Raw genomic sequence first — 10,559 nt, forward strand, 5'->3', positions numbered from 1 at the left:
CACAATGCCTTTATGAGCCAAAATCTCTAATTTAGAGAATCTGAAGAAGAATAAAAAATAATTTTTTGAAAAAGAACTATCTGATTATTGCTTGGTCCTGACTTATTCAAATATGTGCAGATATACTATATGTATTACCAATAGTCATGGAATCAACGAATAAATGAAAACAATTCTCTCAACACTCCAAAATCAGAACTCCAGTTAGGCCATGCCTAGAAGCTACAGGAATGAAATCACGTAGGAGTGGCTTCCAAGACAGTCTCCTGAATTTCCATAGAAGAAGAATCTTCTGTCTCAGAAGAAGGACTATCAAGAAGAGTACCAGCACCTCCCATTTCCAAATGGTCTGCTTTCGCCAGTTCATTGCCCATGTCTGTGTTCTCTTTAGTTTGCATCTCCTGTTCTTCCATTTCCAAAGTTTTGTCTGGGGCTTGAGCGGCAGCTTCCTCATCTTCCTTCTGTTGCGCAAAGCTACAAATCATGTTGGGTCTATATGAAAAATCATTGTCCTTGATCTGCAGCCATTCTACACCACCTATGTTTTCTTCTCCTTCCTTCTTCTCAGTCAGAAGTATCCTTGTCATGCTCAGCTTCTTCATTGTGTGGCATTTATATTTCAGCTCTGTTTTATGATTACCTTCTGCATCAACCTGATCTGTATTTTCTTCAAACACAACACAGGTTCCAAGAGTATCTTCATATTCCCCAGCAAAGACATAGCTGTCCACTTGAAGAATAGGTCTCTCTGTGTCAATGCCCAAAATCTTGCATTTGTTTCCACATCTTGTTAAAAACTCTGAATCAATAATTCCTGATAATTCCACCATGACCAATTGCTCCCTCAGCTTTTAGGGCTCTTCTCTCAAGCTGTATGCAAGCCCTGCCGAGCAGCCCCCGGAGCATCAGCCGTGCTCCCAGCCCTCAGGGAGCTGGCAGCCTGGCCAGCCTGGGCCCAGCCCAGATGGCCCGGGTATTACCTTTAATTTTAAACAAAAACTTACTTTATTATGTAATTTTGCTATCTCTTATTGTAAAATTCAAAATAAATATTTTTTAAAGTATGTGTGAATTATTCCTGAGGAGAATTATGTGTCCCCTATATGTTCCCAAGTTTATTGAAATAAAGTAAAAAGTTAATCCAATAAGTAGTAGTTAACAGAACCAGAATACCAAGTGGAGGCACTTGGGAAAACAACATTAGTAGAGTCTATAAACATGTGTAGAGAGTCAAAACCCCATCCCCCATTTTTAAATTAATATTTTGTTTTCCAATTATATAAATTGTGGTTTTTTTGTGAGGTTTTGAATTTTACATTTTTCCCCCACCCTCCCTTCCCCTCCCCCCACAGAAGGCAGACTGATAGTCTTTACATTGTTTCCATGCTATACATTGATTGAAATTGAATATGTTGAGAGAGAAATCATTTCCTTGAGGAGAAAATAAAATATTAGAGATAGCAAAATTATGTAGTACGTAAGACACTGTTTTTTTCTAAATTGAAGGTAATAGACTGGTTTTTGTTTTAACTCCACCATTCTTTCTCTGGATACAGATTGGATTCTCCATCACAGATACCCTAAAATTGTCCCTGATTGTTGCACTGATGGAATGAGCAAGTTCATTAAGAAAACCTTATCTCCTTAATAATCACCTAAGGACCCAGAGGGGAAATTGGAAATATGAACATAGCTGGCCTTCACGAGGTGGAGGCCAAGTTTACTTATATAACATATGTATGTGTACACATACATACATACACACATATATGTATACACACATACATATATACATGATCAAAAGCCATTCCCCAACTGATAAATGGTCAGAGGGTATGAAAGAGTAATTCTAAACAAAATTATGATTAACAACCACATAAAAGAATGCTCCAAATCTTAATAATAAGATAAATGAAATTCACAACAAATCTAAGAGTTCACCTTACATTTTGCAAATTTTCAAAGATGACAAATGATAATAGCAAACCTTAGGGAGGTTATGTACATCCATTTTGGAAAGGGATTTGGAATTTTAAATAAAAGGACAGACCTAAGAAGGCCATCAATAAGAAAGTTCCATAATCACCAAAACATTTATAATAGTTCTTGTGTTATCAATGAATCAGAAACAGAGTAGATGTCCATTAATTAAACAAAATGTGATTCATGACTATAATGAAAATTATTGTGCTCTCAAAACTATGATTGTATTGAATATAGAAAAGTATACAGATCTACATGAATTGATGTGGAATGAATTCCATCATTGGATTGAGATTAGAGGGTGGCATTTTGAATTAGGATACAGTTTTTAAAATCTCCGTGGACAAGGACAGGATAGAGGGCTCAGCTGGCAGTTACAGTGAGAGTAGCAATAGAGGGCTGTAGCAATAAGTGAGGGACTCTACCCAGAAGCTTAACTTGAAACCATGGAGTGACTAAAGCCTTTTCCTTTCCTTGGTTTACAGCTTAGTTTATTAAGAGAATCCAACACAGTGACTGAATTCTGACTTCTTTGAGAAATGGAGAAACCACTGCTGGAATTTTTCCCTTTTTCTTATTGCTGATATCTAGGTATTGGAAGCTAGGTCTACTACACCTGATTTCTTTGCAATTTGCAAATTTACCTTTACTAGTTATTTATATTTTTACCATTGATTTGCCAGATAAGATATGGTTAATATATTTTTGTATTCTATTTAGTTTTTTTGAGTTAGTTATTATAGGGGACTGGTACTGAACCTAGACTAAATATTTTATCATCCAATCTTTATCATCTCAAAAGCTGACTGGGCTTTCAGGTTTTTCTCCAGTCACTGAAAGGAGAGATTGGAAGGAGCACAGAAATCATACTCTGCTTCCCTTCTGTGACTTTTATTGGGCAAAATTAGTCTTTCTACCTAATCATTGACTGACCAATTTTAACTTCTTTAAAAATCTGGTCAATTTTAACTTCTTTCAGAACCAAAATCACACCATAGTTCTTACTTATGTAATATTGTCATATAATATACCCTGTTATATCAGAAGGGTTTATTTCGCATAAAGAGATTTCATTCAGTTAGTCTGGCTTCTTTCTAAAGTTATCTTGAAAAAAAAGCTGTGAAGTACTCAATCTGCTTTTCTAGATATCCCAGGGAGACTCTTGCCTACTAGCAACTTATCAAGACTGGAGGTAAAATAAAGTAATCAAAGTGAAAGAAAAATAAAAATTCTAGGGCATTTAAGAGAGATAGCCCTCATGTAGGACATAAACTTGGCCTGTATAACTTTTTAGGCTCACTTGGGTTATACAGGTAACTTGGGTTACAGCATTTAACTAGACCAATAGGTATTTTTTTATCATACAAGGAAAGTTAATCCTTGAAATGAGATACTATTGCATCACCTGTTTGCTCAGTTAGTGCTTACATTTGTATTTTGGTTCTTTAAGACAGTTATCTGGAAAAACTCTTTCAGGGAAAAGAACAAGGTTGACAATTTAGTTACATAATAAAATGGCAAGTCTTTTCTTCCTCCATTGTTCTTCCTTTTGATACTTCTTTTGGTGTATCACCAAATCCAGGCTACAAGATGTCTTTATTGATAAGTAAGGCGATTTATACAATATTATAAGCTTGGTCTAATAGTAGTTATTACAGCAATGAAACAAAAATGTGTTCATATATCATAAACAAATTCAAACCATTTTTAATGACTAAGCAGCCAAAATTAAGCAATCATATTACAATAATTCAGAGAGAGAGAATAAAGAATGCATTGAAAACAAAATCTTGTTCTAAGAATGAAGAGTTATAGTATTTTTCAAGTCTTTAGTCACAGAGATTCTGCGACTATTGGTTGAATAGTAATAACTGTTTGACAAAAATATTCTCACTTTGAGAAGGAAGTCTGAATCTCAAGAGTAACATCTTAGTAGGTGTGGTTGAAGGAGTCCTAAAGAACAAGATATTATTACCAATAATTTCTATATTGAACTAGGACAAGGATTATGCTTTCTGTTTTGTCTTAAATCAAACGTGAAAAAAGAGACAATAAACATGATAATACAATCAGAAAAATGGAACAGGACATGCATATTAATGCCCATATTATGACAGATATATTTTTCATTATTTTTGGTTTAGCTGTTAACCCCATAAAGTCATTTGCTTCTGAGACAATTTCCCTTGACAATTTTGAGTCTGAGGGTTCTGTTCTGGACGACTGTCTTTCTATAAACTATTTGACCTGGCTCATTTTCCCTGAGACATGTTTCTACAAATTAACACTTCAAAGTTTTTAACTGCAGTGTTAATTTCTGACATCCCATAGGATAGTTATTTTCCACCTTGTTTCTAGGACCTATTTGGATGTATTTCTTCTAGTAGATCTACTAGTCAGATTCTAGGTTGTTTTCTGGAAAATGCTATCCAAATCTGTTGGTGATGACATGGTACTCTTTAGTAGGACCTGACAAAATTTAATCACACTGAATTTCCAGTAATTATTTTACATGGTGGAAGTTTGTGAAAATTTTATGGTGTTGTGAAATAAAAACCTCACTTATTTATTAATATTGTTTGAATTTGGCTTCATGTGGCTAGAAATTGTTTAACCCAAAACTTGCTGCAGAAGTCAGGTTGACTCTGGAGATACTTCAGTGAAGCCAGAGATCACCATGAAAAATGCTTGGGTTTACCCAAAACATTTTTATTTGGGGTCCATTCATCCAGGTTTTATTTTGGACCCACACAAAGCTTGCGTTTAGATTCTCCAATAACTCTTGTTTTGACTTTGCCCCAATTTTATTGACTGTTTACACTTTAGATATAGATATAGATATAGATATAGATATAGGTATAGATATAGATATAGATATAGATATAGGTATAGATATATTTCAAACAAATTGCCTACTTGTAGCAATTTATGTGCTGGTACTTTTTTTTGAACTCTATGTGATGTGAGACTTATCAGAAATTTGAGAGGGAACCATATATTTTTCTGCCTCTCTTTTGTTGAACTGACAATACAATTTTTTATTCTTTTTTTTTTTTAGGTTTTGGAGTTTGTTTTTGACTGGCAGTTTATCTTATATTCAACAGATCTGTAGGGAGAATGTCATGCTTGGATACTTACAACTCTAAAAGTTTTGAAAGTTTCAGTTTTAACATAACATTTGCTCTTTCTATTTCACTTGAACCTTGATGATATGAATAATATAGATTATTGGTAGAAGAAAGAATCTTTAAAAAGAAAGGATCCTTGGTAATTTAGATTGTAAATCGATTGTTCTGACACTTTGTCATGAATCCTCAAAGATGTGATATAAAATATTCCCTAAAACTACTACTTATAGTTTTGAACAGGAATAATATTTTATCAATAAGTTCACTATAATCAATACCAGTTAGTAAAAATATTTATCTTTAGGGCTTATTAAAGATACAGAAAATCTTTCTTAAAAGTCTTCTTTTTTTCTTTTTCTAGTTTAAAATGTTTTAATACAAACATTAATCATTAGAAATTAAATAAATTGTCATATTCTAAGATTTTACACAGAAAGGGAATTCATGTTAGTTGACTCATAAACAAAAAGGACTAGTTACAGTTAGCCTAGAAAGCTCCACCCCTAGGGCAAAAAGAGAAATCTTTTAAATTATGGTTGCTTGTTTTTTTACCCAAAATTGACCCAAGGCATAATTTTGATAAGTACTCTTCAATTACAATTAATCTAGTTTCCATAGACTTCACAACAATCAGTAGTCAAGAAAATTTACCACATAAATGAAAAAATTATTTGCAAATATTTTTTCCTCCTGTAACTTGTTTTCCATTCTCAATGCCTGTCATACTGTTACCAAATCTAAATCTGATTTTGACAAACCAGAGTCTATATGTGTGTGTGTGTGTGTGTGTGTGTGTGTGTGTGTGTGTATGGATGTGATTGTATGTGTTTGTGTGTATGTATACTTAAGAGTATTTAAATGAGAAGAGCATTATTCTTCTGACAAAAAATGTCTAATAAATAATAATTCAAATTTATAAAATCACAGCATTCAGATCAAAAGAGAAATCAGTCTTTTAATCATAAAAATGCATCCATGTTAGTTAGCATCATTCCTCCAAATCAATAGTACTTCTCTACAATGAATTCCAAAATTATAATGTTAGAAACTACAAATATTAAAACACTAACATAAAATAATATTATGGACATAAAACGTGAAATGCAAAGAAAAGGGAAAAAATCAATTTATTTCCACTCAAATGACATTAAACCAGTTGAATACATTTCCAAATCATCTTACATGGAAAACAAACAAACAAACATTCCATTCATCTACTAGTTTAGCATTCTATACTATTTGCATTCAGAAGCTGTAGAGAATAATTTTCATTTTGTTCTTTGAGATTCAAAGGTGTGGCACTAGTAGTCACCATTCAGAAAACAGTTTAACTCTGATGTAAATAATAATTTTCCCCAACCATCAGACTCATGATAAATCCAAACTTTAAATTACTCAATTTTAAAGGTTGCTACATGATTCCAGCTACTTGTCCAAATCACAATAATACCAAAATCTGTTAAATCAAACTTGATAATCACAAGGAATTTTAAAACTAACATCCTTATTGAAGAAGAAAAAGACAGTCTTTCAAGTAAAGTTGATATTTGACAGTTAACACAATCCTCCTATTCTTTTCTTATCTCATTGAAGTCCAAAATTTCCTTAAACTTTCTGCAATACCTTCTGAAATCCTGGGCAAAATGATAAGGATTTTGTATTGTTCCTGTTGAGCTAAAAAATCATTTTTCCTGCTTTAGATAAATTAAAATTGAGCTGTATTTCTTTCTCTTTTTACTTTTAAGAGCAACCTTATATATTTATAATTGCCTTTCAAGTGATTTTTAAAAGAATTTAATCCAGACTATCCTTTGCAAATCACAAAATTGCATTTCTTTTTACTTATTGGTCCAGTATATCATTTCCTTTCTATTTGTTTCTTATCTAATACCTCTCTTTCCTAATCAAATTTCAAATTCTTTTTAAAACCAATTTCCTAGTTTTTTTTTACTAAATCCATCTTTTTGCAAATGAACATACTTTTCTTGAGCATTTCAAATTCATCGCAAAATTTTGTTTTTTCATTAGAGTTGAAACTTCATAGTTTACAGAATGTTTTACATTTTGCCAAATAAAACAATAAAACATTGTTTTCATATTTAAGAATTTGTGAATCCATGATATATTAGAATTCTTTTTAGATGATTCAATTAGACATTGAAACTTCAAGATGCAAAATCACTTTTTCCCCCTTTGTTTTTAGAACCAATAAAGACAAAACTTTTAAACTGTCCTTGTTCTGTATAAGAAGTTAGCATGGTTAAAATCAGTCAAGCCATGGAAATCACATTCTCTAGTGGGTGAAATCACAATCTTCAGGCATGGAAAAGAGTGAGTGAGCATACTAAAAGTATTATACTTGGTCTTAATTTTAGTTTTTTTTTTAAGTTTCCTATGCCATAAATTTCTGCAAATAAGGAAAGAATAACCTATCTTCTAAAACACTACACCAACAATAATAAATAACACTACTTAATTTAACAGTAGTCTAATAGTTGACTTCCATTTCTTCCTGTACCACTCCTCTCAAAAATTCAGTAAGATTCCTTTTTGAGAGCCTTTTTTCAAAATAATGTTTTGAAGGTGAGGGTACCTCCCATTGGAAAGAGGAAAGGGTGCTTTCCTTGGCTGGGTCATCAGGCTAATGCTTTTCAGGGTTAAAGAAGAGGAAACTGCTCTTAAATGTATCAACAGTCAAATCCCTACTACCCATCCAGTTCTCTCCAGTTGAAATTGAATGAGTTGATCAAGATGAGTACATTTTGTTCTAAGTTTTGGTTACTATCCTTAATCTATTTCCCTTATGAAGAGATTTAACTTTTGTTTTACCCCATTTCCCAAAGGGAAAAGCCTGGGAAAGATTTTAAGTTTGAAAAAACTTTCAGTTTTTATTAAAGAAGAGCTTTAAAATATGCTTCAACAATCTTATCTATCTCTCTGCATTCCAAACTTTGTTAGGATCAGAACATAAAGATAGTAAGACTGCATGCTTTGAAGCTGTGATACTTTTCAGTTGAAAAAGTCTTACTCTTTCCATTCTTTTTCCTTCAGCTGGTCAGACCAGTAGAAAAAGGACAGCTGGGTTTACCAGGACACAGAATAAAAACACACTGCTGACAGCTCATTCTGTATAACATAAAAACAAATGAAATACAACATTATTCTTTCTTTCCAAAGTTTCAGGGAAGAAAATCTTTTAATATGATCCTCTATCCCCTTTTTAGGGGGGTAGATTGGAGGTGGTGGGGTAGTGTGGGGGAATTACTGCCACTTAAACAAAGAACAAAAAGATACATGTAAATAGAAAGTCTCTTCAACTCAGAGATAATGCAAAGAATAATCATATGTTCTAAAGGAAAATTCTGCAGGGAGGTTTTTTGGCTGGCTTAATTTTTTTAAAATCGTCTTTACCAATGGAATTGCAGAAATTCTTGCTTACTTTATTTATCTCCCTCTCTGAAGCCTTCCAGAACAGATCTCCACATATTCCAAAGGGTGTTTTTCCTTGTTAGGTTGGAAATGTAAATTACTTTAAAATGGGTTTAAAGAGATCATTTGAATTAGCTCATTTGATTTTTCATGATTCAAGCTAAATTACTGTCTGAATCAGAAAGCTGTTATCCATAAGGACTGCATTATAATGGTCATTTAAGAAATTGCCTTCAAGGAGAGTTATTCATAGGATTCCTCTAGTTATTCATAGGATTCCTCTTGTGTTTGGAAATAAATTCTGCTATAATACTTATTTTTGATTAATACAAGTTTGTTTCAATAATCTTAATATATTAGGGAAAAATTTGAATGTCATGTGAATTATGTATTTGCTTATGCATGATTTTGTCCTCTAGAGACAAGAGGTCAATGAGTCATGCCAATTCATATGTGATTTGATATAATTTTCTTTCTACCATTATTTTTTCTTAGTTTTTGCAAGGCAAACAGGGTTAAGTGGCTTGCCCAAGGCCAAACAGCTAGGTAATTATTAAGTGTCTGAGACAGGATTTGAACTCAGGTACTCCTGACTCCAGGGCCTGTGCTTTATCCACTACGCCACCTAGCCGCCCCATCTTTCTACCATTTCAAAATTAATCACAAACTGTTTCTCTTCCAATGATGGTTACTTCCACAAGCAAAGTTCAGGTTTTTGTCAAGAAAAGTGTCATATTTATTATAAACCATATTGTCCAGGAGGTGTTATAGGCAGAGTAAGTTTGATCCAGAGTTCTTCAACTTCCTCCATAGCAATAATCACTAGTCCTTACCCTGTCTTTTTGACTCATGGTTCATGGGAACCAGAGTTCAAGATGAGATACAGCCTGAGCAGGATATTCATTGTAATTTTTTTTTATTTTTGTCTTTTTTGTATTTCTTAATAATTTAATATGTATAATAGTGTCCCTATTTTTTTTAAGTTTCCTATCTTTATATATGTGTCACTGAAAAAATTTCTGAGTCTTATGTTCCAACTTCATTTCCCCCTAATAAATTTTGTGGTTTTCATTGCACAATTTTGCATAGCATGGAAATTTTAGGGAATGCATATTTTACCATATAGCAGAGTTGACTATATATGAAAAGTAACTGAGAGATTAAACTCAGGCTCCCCTCTTGAGTCCTAGATTTATTTCCTTACGTATGACTCTGGTCAAAATATACACATTTGTATTCAGCTCAGGTCCAAAACCTAATCAGGAGAACAGTATCACTGCTTATATTGTCAGGTGAAAAGAAGAAACAAGATGACATATTCAGGGAAAGTCCTTAGTCCCAGTCTAAGAATTGGTTGGAGAATGAGGAGGTCCTCCCATTGAGACAGGATGGTTATTAACCAAGCTCTTACTTTCTCTTCCTAATATAAACCTCAGGAAATACACATGGCTTCTGGGAGACTCAGTCTTTCGACAATGGTTTCTTAATCTAAGAGATATTTTGATGCAGAAAAAGTCCCATAGCCAAAGGAAAAACCTCACTTTTTTCAAATAATTAAGGGTCTACATTATTTTAGTTTGGTTTTTCAGTGACAAATCTATTTATTTATTTATTTGTTTATTTATTTATTTAGGTTTTTTTGCAAGGCAAATGGGGTTAAGTGGCTTGCCCAAGGCCACACAGCTAGGTAATTATTAAGTGTCTGAGACCGAATTTGAACCCAGGTACTCCTGACTCCAGGGCCAGTGCTTTATCCACTGCGCCACCTAGCCGCCCCTAGGGACAAATTTAAAGGAAAAATAATGCAGATTACCCTTTGAGGTAGGAAAGAACCAATTGTCATAGAAAGCTAACTGGATAAAATTCAACCACAATTTTGAAGAAGATACAGTCATCCAATCTTTTGTGACTAACTTGTTGGCGAACTCCTAAATCTCAAGTCTCATCATAACATCCCCTACCCTTTAATCAACTTGAGTGGCTTTCTATTGTTTTTAGCATCAAAAAGGGAATTCTGTT

At 33.2% G+C, this 10,559-nt stretch overlaps 1 pseudogene; it reads right to left on the reverse strand.

Moving 5' to 3' along the window:
• Positions 1-221: 221 nt before the first annotated feature.
• On the reverse strand, positions 222-851 carry LOC141512104 (general transcription factor 3C polypeptide 6 pseudogene; annotated as a pseudogene).
• Positions 852-10,559: the final 9,708 nt, after the last annotated feature.

This window comes from Macrotis lagotis, chromosome 2 (assembly GCF_037893015.1).
Source record: "Macrotis lagotis isolate mMagLag1 chromosome 2, bilby.v1.9.chrom.fasta, whole genome shotgun sequence".
In the NCBI taxonomy this organism is placed as follows: Eukaryota; Metazoa; Chordata; class Mammalia; order Peramelemorphia; family Peramelidae; genus Macrotis; species Macrotis lagotis.